We start from the raw sequence: 17,409 nt of genomic DNA, 5'->3' as shown, positions 1-17,409 counted from the left end.
TAATCACCGTAACCTATAGATGGCGCTATTTTTGAATGTTATGTTATATTATTTAAAAACTAAATATTTCTTTTCTATTTATTATTAATTTTATTGATAACTTATTTCTGTTAAGCAATGGAACATTTTAGTACATATTTAACAACAATTTTCAATTAATTTATTAATTTTAATATTGTGACACTTGACAGGTGAAAAAGCTAACCTCAATTTCTTATAAATGTAAACAGGAAATATTGAAAATACATTTTAAAATTTAATTATTAATAAGCAAAATTTTACTAATGCGACAATTCCTACATTACAGAAATGTTGTTTAGATATTCGAAGAATAAGTTTCACTAGAACAAATATTATTTTGTGGTTTGTTTCTCTAAAAAAAGTCTAAAGTTATTGAAATTAATCGATTGTTCTTTGTAGGTAGGCAAATTAAGATTATATCCTAAGAACTGGTTTCCATTTAGTTAGCAATTTGAGTTAGCAAAATTAAGAAAGCACTTACCGTACCCTGGGGTGAAGAAGAACAAAATTTCAGATTTTTTAAGAATAACATTTTTAGCTTTTGAATTAAAATTCTGAAAGGAATAATTTAGATTTACTGGTCCTTCTTTTATAGATATACAATCTACAAATTTATTAAAATGCTAAAACAACAGTTTTTTTTTCGTCAAGTGTGATAGGCTTCACCTCAACTTTTGTAGTAAAGTGGATCAACAATAGTTTTTAGTAAAAAACGACTCTAAACTTATAAAAGGGTGAAGTAGATGAATAAATAAGTTTTTTAAAACTAATTTTCAATATTATAATGTGAAAAAAACTAACACAAATTGTCAAAATAATGGAAGAAATGTATTAAATTAACTTAAAATACATTGGAAGCAAATTAATAAGATCTAATTCTAAAAATTTCAAGAGAAAAGATGATAAAAACAAGAATATGAATAATTTTGTGTAAAAAACTTATTCAATCAATGTCTTTGATGCCTTTAAAGTAGTTTAGCTTCTTTCTCCTCTTTCAATTTCATCATTAATACTTCATCACATATCCATGGATTTAAGAAACTATATACGAGACTGGAAATCATAGATAATCATATCAAATTCATTAATATTTGTATAAAAGGAGATTTAATACCAAATTTTGCGAAGTTTAAGTGTAACATACTCAAAGAAACAACTAAACATAACATCATTAGAAAAATACTGCGGGATGAGAGGAGGCGACACTACAAGAGGCGGAACATCACATACGAACAAATGGCAAGAACACAGAACCCTTAACAAGAATCTACATTTTATAGAATTGGATGAAATAATCCAGGAATCCATCAACGAGGCCAACATCACCAAGAAGGATGATCTACATAGGAAAATGAGAAAGATAGATAGCTTAAGGAAAAGTAGGGATAAGTTCAACAATTGCTCTGGCTTGATTTCTTCAGTCTCGCCTCATCTCGTCCCACCAACACATCTTCTTAAAGTTTTTCTAATTTTTAACATTCCACACTTTAACGTCGCCATTCCTATTTCATCTTTTATCTTCATTTTGTTTATCCATCAGATAGCAAAATGCTTTATTTTCATTTGATTTCCAGTCTACACCTATTATAGCTATTATGCAAGTTAGAAGTTTTTACATGGTTTTTATTTGTTTTTATTTAAAGTAGTCTTTCCCCTAGAAACATTTTTAAGTTCCACTCTTCTCATTATTCTCTCTTTAGGAGTATCTTGAATATCGTCCACATCTGGATCCACAAAATAATTTTCTTTCTTACAAACCCTCTTGCGAAGACTGCTGTGAAGTTATTCATAAATCCCAGCCATAAACTTAAAACATTAATAATTCCGTAACCAATACGATTTAGGTAATCAAATTTCACACACAGGTCACTCTTGAATTTGGCCCCGATGGGTACTTCTGAAATTTATGAAATTTTAGGATGATTTAGAGGATGCCTTTAGCAAATTAAATCAACCATCCAAACACCGTAACCCCTAACGGTTTCCGAGATAAAAAAATAGTTATTAGACTCTATAGGTATACAGTGCGGCGTGGGCTTTGGGGGTGAATATGACCCCGTTGGGCACCTCCAAAATTGATGAAATTTTAGGATGATTTAGAGGATGCCTTTAGCGATTTAAATCGAACATCCAAACACCGTAAGGTCTAACGGTTTCCGAGAAAAAAAAATTTGTTATTAGACACTATATTTATACAGCGCGGCGCGGATTTTGGGGGTGAATTTGACCCAGATGGCCTTAGTATGGACTTAGTATGTCGTGCAAAGAATAAATATTGTTAAGAAAGGATTTTTATTGTTTTATGGACTTTTTAGTCGTTACAGGCAAAAGGTCGTACGTACAGTTACAAAAGATGCAGGTATAGACGCTTTATTCTTACGTTTGTTCTTTTTTTAATGGGAGTTATTATTTTTTAAAAATTTTTAAGATTTTGCCGACAGTGTGAGGAGTAAACTTATAAATGTTCTTAAAATATTCTTTTTGGTACATTATCCGCTAGCTTTCAAACGGTATGTGACGTTCTGCTGAGATCACTAGTTGATATATTTCCTGAAGTTTGCGCTTTTTGGATATTTAATTGGTTCTTTTTAGAATCAAACTGCTTCGATATTTTCGTTAATATTCTTGTGTATATAATTTGTCAACGCAACGAGGTCATCATCTTGGATGGCGGCCGAATGTCCAGGGTTTAGTAACCGATGTGAAAACAGCACGCCAAACATAGCACGCCATTTCAGCGAGATCACCCGGTATACAGTGAAGTCGGTTTTACACGCTCCAATTTGTAAACAACAAAACTACAGAAATTTCGACTGTTATATTGATTCCAAAGGTCGATCAATTTGAAACAGAGCAATAAATAAATTTGAAAAATTAGCGTAAATAAATTGTCTTGCTCCGATTTCGTAAAGGCTGTCTTACCTTCATATTAAATATTATAGCCCTGTGTTAACGACGGCAGCCCCAAAGATCTGATAGTTGCTAAATATACTAAAACATCCCACCTGTCGAATAGCCTGGCCAGATTTACTTGCTCTGACTTCCTAAGGGCTCTTTTGTTCACCCCCATATTAAAAAAATTCGCCCTGTGTTAACGACGGCAGTCCCCAAAAATTCGATAGTTGCTAAATATACCAAAATATCCCACCTGTCGAGTAGCGTGGCCACATTTACTTGCTCTATCTTCCTAAGCAACTATCAGATTTTTGGGGACTGTCGTCGTTAACACAGGCGATTTTTTTAAATATGGGAGTGAATAAAAGAGCCCTTAGAAACTCAGAGCAAGTAAATGTGGCCACGTTATTCGACAGGTGGGATGTTTTGGTATATTTAGCAACTATCAGATCTTTGGGGACTGCCGTCATTAACACCGGGCGATTTTTTTTAATATGAGGGTAAGACAGCCTTTACGAAATCGGAGCAAAACAATTTATTTACGCTAATTTTTCAAATGTATTTATTGCTCTGATTCAAATTGATCGACCTTTGGAATCAATATAATAATCGAATTTTCTGTAGTTTTGTTGTTTACAAATTGGAGAGTGTAAAACCGACTTCACTGTATACCGGGTGATCTCGCTGAAATGGCATGCTATGTTTGGCGTGCTGTTTTCACACTGGTGGTTTAGTAAAGGTAGACGTACATTTTATTTTATTATAGTATAAATTAATACACAGAGTAGTTCACAATTTTTAATACGTGTTGCTTAAATAACAATATAGGGTTATTAGATATTTTCTTTTTAGTCAATTTTTTTTTTTAATATTAAATACACTGTGGAACATTTTCGGGGGGTGAGAAATTCCAAGTCAGGATGAAAGTACTTGGCCAGTATAGTAAAACCTCCAAAGGGTTTGGCGTTCTCAGGCCAAACTTTTTTTTTATGACCTTTTATATTTCTTTCGTTATCTTGATGTTTGTTTGCTTAGTTTTTCAGTTATAACTCAAGAATCATTGATGATTTCTCATTTCATTCTTCAGCAAAGACTAAGGCTTAGCTAAGGCTTAAATAAATAATTTTCATTAATATATCCATGTAAAGAATTAAGTTGGACTAATTTTATCGACTGAAATCTTCCAAAAATTGTCAAATTTCGAAAAAAAAAAAATTCTATTTGAAAAATAACGTCTTTACCCGAGAGTTTTACGAATTGTAACTTTAAAAGGATATTCTACTATAAGTATATAGTAATATAGTAGTACTATATTAGAGAGAGAGAACAATATTTATTTGAAATATGAAAATAATAACTATAACAAATACGAATAAATAAAAAAAATACATATATAAAACAAATATAAGATCAGTCCAAAAGGGCTATAGACCTGAGTCTTCCTACCCGAAGAGTATTGATTTTATGAAAATTAACAAAAATTAAGGACAAATTTAGTTTAAAGAAGAACAAAGTTTATATGTTCATAAACATTGCTCTAGAGTCTAGGCCTTTTCGATGGTGATTGTTGTGGGCTAGTGTCATCGCTTTCGCAATCATCGCTGTCATCAGTTTCTAAGTCACACATAATGTCAACTTGTGACTCCATTGCTGACCCTACTGCAACTTCTGGAAATTCTTCATCATCAGGATAATCCATGTCTTCGAAGACATGTCTACTTCACCAGCAAATTTCCGCAAGTATTGCACTCGGCGACAGTTTTCCTCTGTATCTGTGATTTGTTTTTTTATTAAAATGAGTTTGAAAAAAAATCTCACAGATATTACCTAATTTCAAATGGCATAGCAACTTGATGGTAGCGTTCGCCATGTTCATCAGATTCAGTGGCCAATTGTCTGCTGAAGTAGTCCAGATGATGATGTAAATAGTGAATTTTCAAGAACATGTGGACGCCAATTTTCGAGAGCGATGTTAACATCCTTGCGACAGAAACATTGTAGTTGCTAGAACGATGCTTTCCCAACAAGCCTTCTATTACTTCTTTAATTGCGTTCCAAGCATCCAATTCAGCCTCAATCAAAATATTGTTGAATGCGTCACTTTTAATAAGCTTTCGTATATCTGGACCATTTAGTACGCCTGATGGAAAAAATTAATTTATTGCGATAGAAAATCATGAGAAATATGTTTGGAAATGTTCGAATTTTCCACGAAATTGAACAAATGAATGTTATTATAACTACCTTCTTTAATTTTACTTTCGCTGAGTCTCGGGTAAATTAATTTCAAACATAAGAAAACTGTATCTCGTTTGGCGACAGTTTTGATGAAATTCTTAACAATTCCAAGTTTAATGTGCAGTGGAGGCAGCAATATCTTCTCTTTCGGCACCAGAGGAAAATACAGAGGAAAACAGTCGCCTAGTGCAATACTTGCGGAAATTTGCTGGTGGAGTAGACATGTCTTCGAAGACATGGATTATCCTGATGATGAAGAATTTCCAGAAGTTGCAGTAGGGTCAGCAGTGGAGTCACAAGTTGACATTATGTGTGGCTTAGAAACTGATGACAGCGATGATTGCCATACCGATGACACTAGCCCACAACAATCACCATCGAAAAGGCCTAGACTCTAGAGCAATGTTTATGAACATATAAACTTTGTTCTTCTTTAAACTAAGTTTGTCCTTAATTTTTGTTAATTTTCATAAAGACAATACTCTTCGGGCAGGAAGACTTAGATCTATAGCCCATTTGGACTTATCTTATATTTGTTCTATATATGTATTTTTTTTTATTTATTCGTATTTGTTATAGTTATTATTTTTATATTCCAAATAAATATTGTTCTCTCTCTTTAATATAGTACTACTGTATTACTATATACTTATATTAGAATACTCTTTTATAGTTACAATTCGTAGAACTCTCGAGTAAAGACGTTATTTTTCAAAGAGAATTTTTTTTTATTTTCGAGATTTAACAATTTTTTTAAGATTTCAGTCGATAAAATTAGTTCAACTTAATTTTTTACATGGATATGGTAATGAAAATTATTCATTTAAGCCTTAGTCTTTGCTGAAGAATGAAATAAAAAATCATCAATGATTCTTGAGTTATAACTGAAAAACTAAGCAAACAAACATCAAGATAAGGAAAGAAATATAAAAGGTCAAAAAAAACAGTTTGGCCTGAGAACGTCAAACCCTTAGGAGATTTTACTATATTGACCTAGTACTTTTACCCTGACTTAAAATTTTTACCCCCCAGAATGGCTGTTGCACTGTGATATTTAAAAGGTCTGTCATGGATTTTCTTACTGACGAGTTGGTTAATTTCTTTCGATAAGCTGCTGTTCCTTCATATAAGGTGCATGTAGGTTCATCACTCGAGATGAAATTATAAGGGCTGCAGAGTTTATTTATGGTAACAATTCAAAAAAAGTTTGGAATAGGATAGTTACTAAACTCCCTCGAACAACAAAGGTACTTAAAAAGTTAAGACATTATGAGATTGCTACAATTAACGAAACTTTAGATCAAAATATTAGTTTTAATTTAGATAATAGTAACGAAGTATTAGCGCGTATTACACCAACCTTGTTTGATGTTAGTATTCATGAAAGCTTTGACAACATTAACATCAAAACAATTGATAATATTAGTCAGGATAGTACGTCTGAAGGTTCAAAAACCTAAACGAATTCGATTGAACTCAATGATCCAAAATCAATTAGTTGTATAAATAATACTGTAGATATAACTAACGAAACCTCCAAACTTGATCAACATATTATAAATTTATATAATATAAGTAATTGCGAATTGTCCCCATTTTCCCAAAACGTGTTTCCAGAAAATTTAAGGGTTTTAAATTCTTACGTTCACTTTGAAGGATCGGTAAAGTTAACCACTGAAGAGTATAATAGCATGAAACCATCAATATCTAAATTAAAATTAGACCGCAACATTTACACATTTCTATTACGGCGTCAAATTCACCCCTAAAGTCCCATCCGCGGTTTATAAGAATGATTTTTTTCTCGAAAACCGTTAGGGCTTACGGTGTTTTGAAAATTAATAAAAATACTTAGAACTGTGTTCTATTATGTGGTAGAATTTGGTTTAATTCGAAGGTGCCCATTAGGGCGAAAACATCTCTTTTTCGAGGGTGGGGGTTGAAAATTTTTTTTTTACCAAATGGGGGTGGTAAGCTGTTCTTGAGGGTAAGAGTGATCTGTGTGTGAAATTTGGTTACCCAAATCGTATTGGTTACGGAATTATTAATGTTTTAAGTTTATGGCTGGGATTTATGGATAACTTCACACCAGTCTTGCGAAGATATTTGATTATCAAATCATTTGTGTCGGAAGAGGTTTCTCTCATGACTTTTCCAATATAGTGGAAGCAGCGATCACCTCTATCGTTTGGATATTTTACCATAACAAAATCATTTTCAGTTAGTGTTAACATGGTGTTAACTCTGCTGTCAGATTGTCAGCGTTGTCATCTTCCTGCGCGACTTCTTCTAAATTTTCATCTGCTGTATCTTCTAACCTTTCGGATATATTTTCATCTTCTGAATCTGATTCAAATTAATTCATGTCATATTTATCGGGATGAGTGGCAGTTTGTGATATCTTCAATAGTTTTCCCAGAAATCACCGATTTTTCAGGAAGAACATTCAATTTTTTACCCCTTTTTCTTTGCTTAGAAGAAGCCGAGGCTATTTTTTCTTCTTTCAGTCGTCTGATAAACAAATCGCTCCATGAAGTCTCCCTTTCAATACTGTGGATTGTGGGTTTACATTAAATACTGTTATGTTATGGTTTAATCTCTCTATTAGCAATTTATACTTTAAAAGAAAATAACAATCTGTTTGGTATTGTATGTTATTCACTGTAACGGTTGTAAAGCAACTCTTTTTGAACGTGTTTTAACCTGTTCTTTTTTAAGAGGCCTACATTCCTCCCTCAAAATTTACTTTAATTTCGATACCTGACAGGTAGTTGACGATTTCGAGGAGGATTTCTTCTAAAAACTTCGTCTTCGGGTGGTGGACAACCATTTGACTGGTTGTCTTCAACAGTTGGTTCCACGTTCACTATTTCTGGTGTCTGCATTTGTGGTGGAGATTCAGGTTCACTCACTCCCGGTGGTGTTTCAATTTGCTCAAAATGTGGTGGATCAATTCTCTTGGTGATTTTATATTTTTATATTTTGATTTTACTATCCTTTGACGTAATTGATCTGCATGTTTTCTTTTTGGTGTTCCATTTACATCCACTATATATGAGTAAGGTCCTCTTTTTTCAATGATTGTTTTGTTATTGGATTATCAACCTAAACGGATTCCTCAGTTTCAAAGTTCTTTTCACGTGTATTTTTGTCATAATAATTTCTTTGCTTTTCTTGTGCTGTTTCCATGTTCATTGTACCATCTAGTTTAAGGGTGTCGAATTGGTTTCTTGGTCTTTTTGCCAGTAACAATTCACTGGCTGTTCTTTTTGTAGAAGCATGAATTGTGTTTCGATATGCGAATAAAAATTTATAAAACCGCACTTCAAAATCTTCATTTTTATCACTCGCGTTCATTCTCGATTTAAAAGTACGTACCGCACGCTCCGCGAGCCCTTTGACTTTCGATGATAAGGAGTCACTTTAATATGGTTAATTTCGTTTTCTCAGCAAAATTGACCAAATTCTTCTGATACTAATTGGGGTTCCATTTTCCGACACTATAGACTTTGGTATACCGAACCGAGCGAATATTTCACGCATCGCATTTACAATAGTCTTCGTAGTAATGTTTTTTACCGGTATCACTTCTAACCATCGGGAATACGCGTCTACTGTTATTAAAAACATTCTATTCTCAAAAGGTCCCGCAAAATCAATATGTAACCGTGACCACACTTCCTTTGGTATTCCCCATGGGTACAAAGACACTTTATGTTGACTCTTATGTGATTGCTCACCAGTCACAAGTCACACCTTTTCGAATAATCATATATTATACAACAAGACGATCGAAAATACTCGATAATACGAGACGTATTGCCTGAAACACCACGAGACCGAAGGTCGAGGAGTGTTTTTTTAAGGCAATACGTCGAACACTTCTTTTCTTAACGACAAAGGAATATAGATTCTTCTTTTCCTTCTATTGACAGTTCTTCCCTCATTTCGAAAAAAGAATGCAACTCAGTTGGAATCTCTTTCTTTTCTGGCCAATGTTGGTAAACAAATCTAGATATTTTCTGAAATGTGACATCCTTACTAGTTTCATCTTTTAATTTCCGCTTTTTCCCAGTAAGATAGTCTTAATCGTAATAGATGACTTCGTTTTGGCATACCTATATTTTCTATTTCAGAAGGTTCGTCATTCTTAGTAGGTGGACGTGATAAAACATTTCCTCGTCTTTTCCTTTCTGGTAAATGATTGAGTAATCGTAACTATTCAAAATAATCACCCATCGTAAAAGTCGGTTACTTGCTATTTTCGGTGTTTGACGATTTTCACCAAAAATCCTTTCAAGCGGTCTATGATCAGTGAATATCGAAAACTTACGACCATAATTGGCGAAAATAATCGCCAATGCCTCTTTGTCTATCGTAGCTTATCTTTTTTCAACATCTGTAAATTTTCTTGAAGCATATGCAATTGGACGTAATTTTTTATTACGGCTCCTCTGCCACTCGCATCGCTCGTGATAATTATTGGCCATTGAGGGTTATAATGAATAAGAGTATCAGATGAAGACAGAATTGATTTTAAATTTTCAAAAACTTTTTCGTTCTCTTTCGACCAAATCCAATTTTGTCCTTTTTTTAAAAGTTCATATAATATGAAATTGCTCCTAGAAACGATCGAAGTTCAGTCGTATTTGTCGGTACAGGCATTTGTTTAATAGCTTCTACTTTCTCTTGAGTTGGATGTAAGCCCTTCTCATCAATTCGATATCCTAAGAAAGTTACATTGTTTTTAAATAAATGACATTTCGATTTCTGAGTACGAATTCCAGTGTTTTGAAGTCTTTGTAAAACTTGGTGTAAGCGTTGACTATGTTGATCTAAGTCAGGGGCGGATATTAAAATATCGTCCAAATAACATACCACGCCATCTATTCCCGAAAGAATAGCATCCATCGTGCGTTGAAATAATACTGGAGCAAACGATACTCCAAATGGTAATCGTTTATATCTATAATATCCTTTATGTGTTATAATAACTAAATAATTGCGCGAATCAGGATGTACCGTTAATTGAAAATATGCGTCTTTGAAATCTATGGTAGAAAAATAACGCCCGCCGCTTAACTTTGCAGTAATTGTTTCAAATGTCGAGTAATCATCGACCTGTACATAAGGATTTATGGTCACGCGAAAATCCCCGCACAATCTCACGCTTCCGTTCGACTTATCAGCCACAACTACCGGTGAAGCCCATTCAATAGGAGTAGACCTCACATCTACCAATTCTAAAACGTCTTGGTCAACCAATCGGTTGATTTCTGCTGTTACTTGTTCCTGTAAAGGTAGTGGGACATTTCTATGTCTACATGCTTTTGGTCGAATTGAACGTTTTATATGAATTTTAGCCATATGCCCTTGAATTGTACCCAAGCTCCCATCAAATAAATCTCTATATTGTTGTAAAATTTTATTTGCGTTTTCAACGTTTGGTTGATCTGAATTTATTTCATTCGAATGAGTAGATAACTTTGTGTTACGTAATTTTGCTCCAGGGGGTAAAGTTAAATTAAACTTTAAACTCCATTCAAGTCCAAATACAAGAGTTTCTTTTTGTTGTATAACGTATAACGGAAGTTTGTGTTTTTTCTCGAATGTTTTAACGTTTATCTTCGCGATTCCTAAGGTCTTAATTTCCAAATTAGTGTATGCAATATGCAATCAGATTTTTAAGTTTAAATTTTGGTTTGCCTATTTTAACCCATGTGCTTTCACTAATTACCGAATGTGCCGCTTCGCTGTTGTATAACATGTTTATTTTTGTTTTGTTAATGTGCGTTTTAATCATTACTTTGTTATGCTGTGAAATGTTACGAATGTTCGCCGTATCGGAAGTTTCCTCATCTGTGCTTTCGTTTGCTCTTATTTGATTTTGTCTCTAAAATCGTTGCCCGTCCTGATTTAACACAGACTTTTGCAAAATGATTCTCTCCAGAACATTCCACACTTATTTTCCTGTGCAGAACATTATGTTATGGTTAAATCACTCTATTAGCAATTTATACTTTAAAACAAAATAACAATCTATTTGGTACAATACTTTAGTGTGCATCCGTTCACTATGACGGTTGTAAAGCAACTCTTTTTGAACGTGTTTTAACCTGTTCTTTTTTAAGAGGCCTGCTTCTCGCGCCCAACTATCGCGACGCTGACGTAATAAACACCACAAATACTATTTTCCCTTCGATTAGGAAATTTTTTTTAAAACGCGTTGTCTACATACTTTCCTGCAGCTACAAACCCGACTTTTACGTTATCCTTTACATTCATACATAAAAAACACTTCTTCTCAGTATAATAATCTTTTATTATTTATATAATTTTATTAACCCGGAAATTATGATTGTTATTATAGGTGATTTCAACATGCCAACTATCTCTTGGTCTATGTCTGAAGATGATGTATTAATTCCCACAGGGAATTTCGACTGTCGCGCGATTGATTTTCTTAACATTTATTCATATTGTAATTTTAGTCAATTTAATAATGTATCGAATATTAATAATAGAATTCTTGATCTTGTTCTATGCGCTAACGGTCGAATCGAAAGCATACACCTCTGCAACGATCCACTTGTGGATCCTGACTGCCACCATCCACCGTTTGAATTCTTATTATCGGGCATGTTCATTTGTCTGAGTGATGGTCCGAATGTTCGCTTTCTTTTTAAGAACGCGAATTCCGGAGCTATCAAGTGTTTCTTAAATAGTATCGATTGGCAGACTGTTTTTGCTGGGATGGGCGTGGAGAGCATGGTTGAAGTTTTCTATGACCGCGTTAATTATGTAATTAACAGAGACGTTCCTAAGCGCTTTCTGCCTAAGCAACGTTTTCCTTACTGGTACAAACGTTCAACTATTCGTGTTATTAAAGAAAAGCTACTTTACCATAAAAAATGAAAATCTACCCGCCATAATAGTGATTACTTGGCTTTCTCTATCTTGCGCTCCGGGTCTAAGAGGCTTATTGCGGCTGATTATAGAGATTACTTAAACTCGATTCAGGCGGGGGTTATGGAAAATCCCAAAGGAATCTGGTCCTTTGTTAAGTCCAGGAAAGGGGATGTGTCTGGCTTGCCAGCCGCTATGTTTTCTGTTGATGGGTCAATGGTGACCTCAGGTCCTGATATCTCTTGTGCATTTAGAGTATTTCGCCTCGGTTTTCGTAGATGGTAGTATTGACCGCTCAATGGTCTTCGGTGGCCAGGGTGTTTCACCTTGGTTCTCTGCTGACGCAGTCCTCAATGTTTTGACCCATCTTGACAAGTCCTCTGGCTCTGGTCCGGATGGTATTCCATCTTCCTTTTTGAGGGAGTTTGCTGCCGAACTGTCGACCCCACTTTTTCTTATTTTTTCAAAATCCTTACTCGAAGGTACATTTCCGCGCGCGTGGAAGACAGCTTTTGTCGTTCCAATATTTAAATCAGGGAATAGACAGTTGGTATCTAATTACCGTCCAATTTCTATTATCTCGTCTATTCCCAAGGTTTTTGAAAAAATTGTTTGCGATTACTTTAACCACTCTATTGCTCACTCTCTCATTACTAAACAACATGGATTCTTGTCTGGCCGATCGGTTGAGTCTAACTTAGTGTCTTATGTTAATTTTATTCATTCTACCTTAAATGAGGACTCACAGGTTGACGCAATTTATACCGATTTCTCTAAAGCCTTCGACAAGATTGACCATGGAATTCTTATACAAAAGCTGTCCTCCTTTAACATTCCTGCCGGCATTGTGCGCTGGATAATGTCATATCTTTCTGACAGAAGTCAGGCAGTTAGGATGGGTAGCTTTTTGTCGGACTACAAACCCATCTCATCTGGTGTGCCTCAGGGAAGTCACCTTGGGCCCACATTATTTTTAATTTACATAAACGACATTTCTTCTTGCTTTAAATTTTCCAAATTCCTGCTCTATGCGGATGATAATAAAATATTTACTAGAGTCAGCTCTAGTCTTGACTGCCTAAGGCTCCAGGAGGACCTTGATCGTCTACATGATTACTGTCGCGTTAACAAACTTTATTTGAACTATGACAAATGCCAAAAAATAACGTTTACATGGAAACGCTATCCTATCAATTTTAATTACAACTTTAATGATAGACCTCTTATCTCTACTGACAGAGTGAAGGATCTTGGCATTATACTTGATGCCAAATTGAGATATCACCTTCACATCGAAGTCATGGTGGCGAAAGCCCTGCGTAACCTAGGGTTTGTTATCAGAATAAGTAGACAGTTTACCAATTTTACAAGCATTAAATCCCTTTATATGGCATTTGTTAATAGAGTATTATCCTATGGTTCCATAGTGTGGAATCCTATGTACGCGGTCTATCGTGATCGCATCGAAGCGGTTCAACGACGCTTTGGCTTACAAATATCATCTTCCCTATTGCGATTACGATAGACGCTGTGTGGTTTTTAACTTATTATCCCTGCGGCAGCGTCGGCTAGTCTCAGACTTAATTTTTCTTTTCAAACTGGTCAATGGCTTGCTGGACGCACCTGATCTTCTGTCTGTGTTGAACTTTAATGTACCACAGCGTTTCACGCGGCGGAATACTACATTCCTTTTAGGCACATCGAACACGAACGCTCATCTAAACTCGCTTATCGTTCGGCTTTTGAATACTTACAATCAGGACTTCAACCATGTTACTCTATTTGGACTCTCGTTGCGCTCATTTAGAGAATTACTATCACGTAACGTTTAGTTGTTAACTTCTGTATTGTAGTACAATTATATAATATTTTTCGCTTTTTTTTGTAATTTTTTTTTAATTAGCAACTATCAATGCTGTTATTATTATTTTCATAGTTAATGTTATAATTATTGTTATTTTTTTTTCTCGTTTTTTTTGCTTGGTATGTAGTTAAGTGCTTTGTTTTTATGAGGATGCTTCACTGGGGATATCCTCCCTGTTTGTGTCCCAATAATAAATAAATAAATAAATAATAATAATTAAAAACATTTTTTTTTAACATTATTTTTTTATTGCAACAATCTAAAGCGTTTAAAAATATATTTCTATACATAATTACGTACCATATTAGCGCACTTTTACATCTTAAATTCTATTCAAACGATAACACGTGTCAGCACACTACAAAATCAACGATGGAATAATTTCCATGTTGTTTGAACGTGTAGCGAAATCTGCTCACAAAGTTGCAAAACATTCAAGGATAAATGGAGTGCGGGAAGTTAGCCCCCCATTTTTTGATTTTTAAATTTTTTATTGTTGTTTTAGATTGTTCTAGAGTTGTTCTACATTGTTCCAAAGCGGCAAATCGAAAAAATAAAAACTCCGCGTGATAATTTTTGGAAAAATCAAATTTTCTTTGTTGTTCTGGGTTGTTCTAGTTGTTCTAGTTATTGTTCTAGAAAATCAAAATTATGGGATACAGCATTACGAAGTTATAACTAAAAATATGTTTGGCTGCCAAAATGTCTAGTTGATTGCTGTGACCATAGTTCTTCTATTATCAATTCCATATTACAAATATATACTCATTATAGCTAACGCAATCTGGAACAGCTATTATTTTCACTAGAACAACTCTCTAAAGGGCACTTTACTCTTTGAAAATTAAAGTTTTTCGAAGTTTCAGTCAGTAATTCTTGTGTCAGCGATTTTATATTACACAATAAGAATTAAAAAACATAGAACAATCTAAAATAACTCAAACTTTGCCGATTCAAATTGTTCTAGATGTGTTTTACGTTTAACACGGACATTAATTTTGCAAAATCACATATTTTTTGTTGCTCTAAATTGTTCTTGTTGTTCTAGGTACTTAAAAAGTTTATTTAATCACTGCGGCTTTAGTTCTTTTAAAGTTATATATTAAAAATTAGTACTTACAACAATTAAAACAATTGAGAAGAGCTGTTATTTTCACTAGAAAAACCTTAAAGTTGAGTTGTTGTGATATCGGACAGGTTTTGTTGAATCAGTGAACCCAACCTTTAATATAATATTAGTTTTAAAAAACTAAAAAAATATAGAATAATCTGACCATCATAATTATCTAAAAATCGCAAGTTTCACCTTTCTCTTTAAACTTATAATAGTAAAACAAAAGATGCGATTTAAAGTGTCTTTATTTTGTATAAACTAAGTAATAAATTAATAAATAAACTAAACTAACAAATAAAGCAAAAACTATACGATCACTATTATTATATAAGTACAATAAGTTATTCTAAGGTAAACTATAACTAAATAAACTAATATCATGGAATAATACGGTTACATCACTTTGCTCATTTATAAACATATATGCACATTTGTGCATTTATTTCAGTAGCTTCTTCAACTTGTACGGATTTTTTTCGTAAGTCATTAAATAATATCCAATTGGCATTGTGGGGCACAAATGCCAGGTAGTGTCCTACATCATTCAAAGATTGAGTACTTTCGTAACTGTTGATACCTGCGGGGATATAGAATTTATTGAGGAGTTACAAATTGCGTGCGTAATCACTCAACTTTGTTTTATTGTTCTCTCCATTCGTTGTTTCTATAAACAGTCCACATTTTTTTGCAATTGTTGCTTAGAGTTTGCATGTAGTTTTCTATTACTTGCTTTAGCTCTGCATAGCCAAATATTGTTACGATGTCAATGTCGATTGGTAAAATTATGTTTTTATGGAAAGTAACGTTTAAACAATTATTGCAGTTTTTAGTCCTACAATAACTAAATTCTTCTTTAAATAGTTGTGTGCAAAGAAACGCAATATTTGAAATAGCATTCACTATTATCACGCCAGCAATATTCTGGCTTCCAAAGCAATTTATTCCTGTTAATAGTTCAGCTCTTTTTTTATATGTTGCTTTATTGGAACCGGTTTTTAAAAATAATTTTAGGAAACTAAAGCAATCTGTGCAAACATTCTCAACATGATTTCTAAATGGTGTGTACGGGCAAATGCTAAACTATGAAATATACTGTCGAATCCGCAAGTATTTTGAACAATATATTTTTTATTTTTTATTAAAATAGATATTAATGAAACTTACTTATGAACTTATGAAAGAATTACTAACTGAAACTTTCAAAAATTTTAATTTTTAAAAAATAAAGTGCCCTTTAGAGAGTTGTTCTAGTGAAAATAATAGCTGTTCCAAATTGCGTTAGCTATAATAAGTATATATTTGTAATATGGAATTGATAATAGAAAAACTATGGTCACAGCAATCAACTAGACATTTCGGCGGCCAAACCTATTTTTAGTTATAACTTCGTAATGCTGTATCCCATAATTTTGATTTTCTAGAACAACTAGAACAACCTAGAACAACAAAGAAAATTTGATTTTTCCTAAAATGGGGGCTAGCCAAAAAACCCGTTTTTTCGGTTTTCTCGCGGGGTTCTTATTTTTTCGATTTGTCGCTTTGGAACAATATAGAACAACTCTAGAACAATCTAGAACAACAATAAAAAATTTAACAATCAAAAAATGGGGTGCTAACTTCCCGCACTCGGATAAATGGCTTGTAAGATTATCGCATATTACTGCTTTGAGTCCATCGAGTTTCCGTACATACGGCAGCCGGACGTTAAGAAACTAGTCCTCAAACATTACTAAATCAAACCAGCCGCTGCTATTTCTATTATATCCGTATCTTTTGATTCCACCTTCGGTCCAGGTAGTGTAAAGATGTTTTGCCTTGTAGATAGTGTAGGGAGGTAAAATTTATTAGGAATTCTGGGTTGATACCCTGGAGTCCTGGCGTGATTTCCCTTAGCGTTCCCCCAACTTTTTCAGATATGAAAGGGTTAGCATATTTAGTGTCTGTCGCCTCATTCCACAGGTTCCTCAGTTCGCGTTTTCTTTCGGTTGAGTTGTACTTTGTCGGTTGGTATATTAGACGTTGCTGCTATGTCTGATTAACTTTATTGTTGTAATCTTTGTTTTTCGTTTCTTGTGTTCGGTTTTCCGGAGAATAACAATAGCAAACTATCGTTCAACTGTATATTTAGTCTATCTCAAGAAATTTTAAACTCAACCCCCATAATTTGCTAACAAACACGTTAGCAAATTCTACGAAATATACACTTAGGGTACTTACCTTTATTGAATGAAATAAACAGGAACAAATATGACGAGATACACCAGTAACCGAACATACATGGACTATTTACATTAACACAAACGTAGTTTCCTATGATACAATTCACTTATATAGAGACTGTAAGGTTTGTTTATAAAACGTTTAATAATTA

At 33.7% G+C, this 17,409-nt stretch overlaps 1 long non-coding RNA gene across 1 annotated transcript; it reads left to right on the top strand.

The window, feature by feature from the left end:
• The first annotated feature begins 198 nt into the window (after positions 1-198).
• On the top strand, positions 199-14,129 carry LOC111418486 (uncharacterized). Its single transcript, XR_011640609.1, has 3 exons — positions 199-363; positions 421-1,400; positions 11,525-14,129. It is a non-coding gene; the product is annotated as an uncharacterized lncRNA (long non-coding RNA).
• The last annotated feature ends 3,280 nt before the right edge of the window (positions 14,130-17,409 follow it).

The sequence above is a fragment of the Onthophagus taurus genome, chromosome 6, assembly GCF_036711975.1.
Source record: "Onthophagus taurus isolate NC chromosome 6, IU_Otau_3.0, whole genome shotgun sequence".
Classification (NCBI taxonomy): Eukaryota; Metazoa; Arthropoda; class Insecta; order Coleoptera; family Scarabaeidae; genus Onthophagus; species Onthophagus taurus.
Note: the sequence above shows the minus strand (reverse complement) of the source record. Positions and strands in the feature narration are given on the sequence as shown.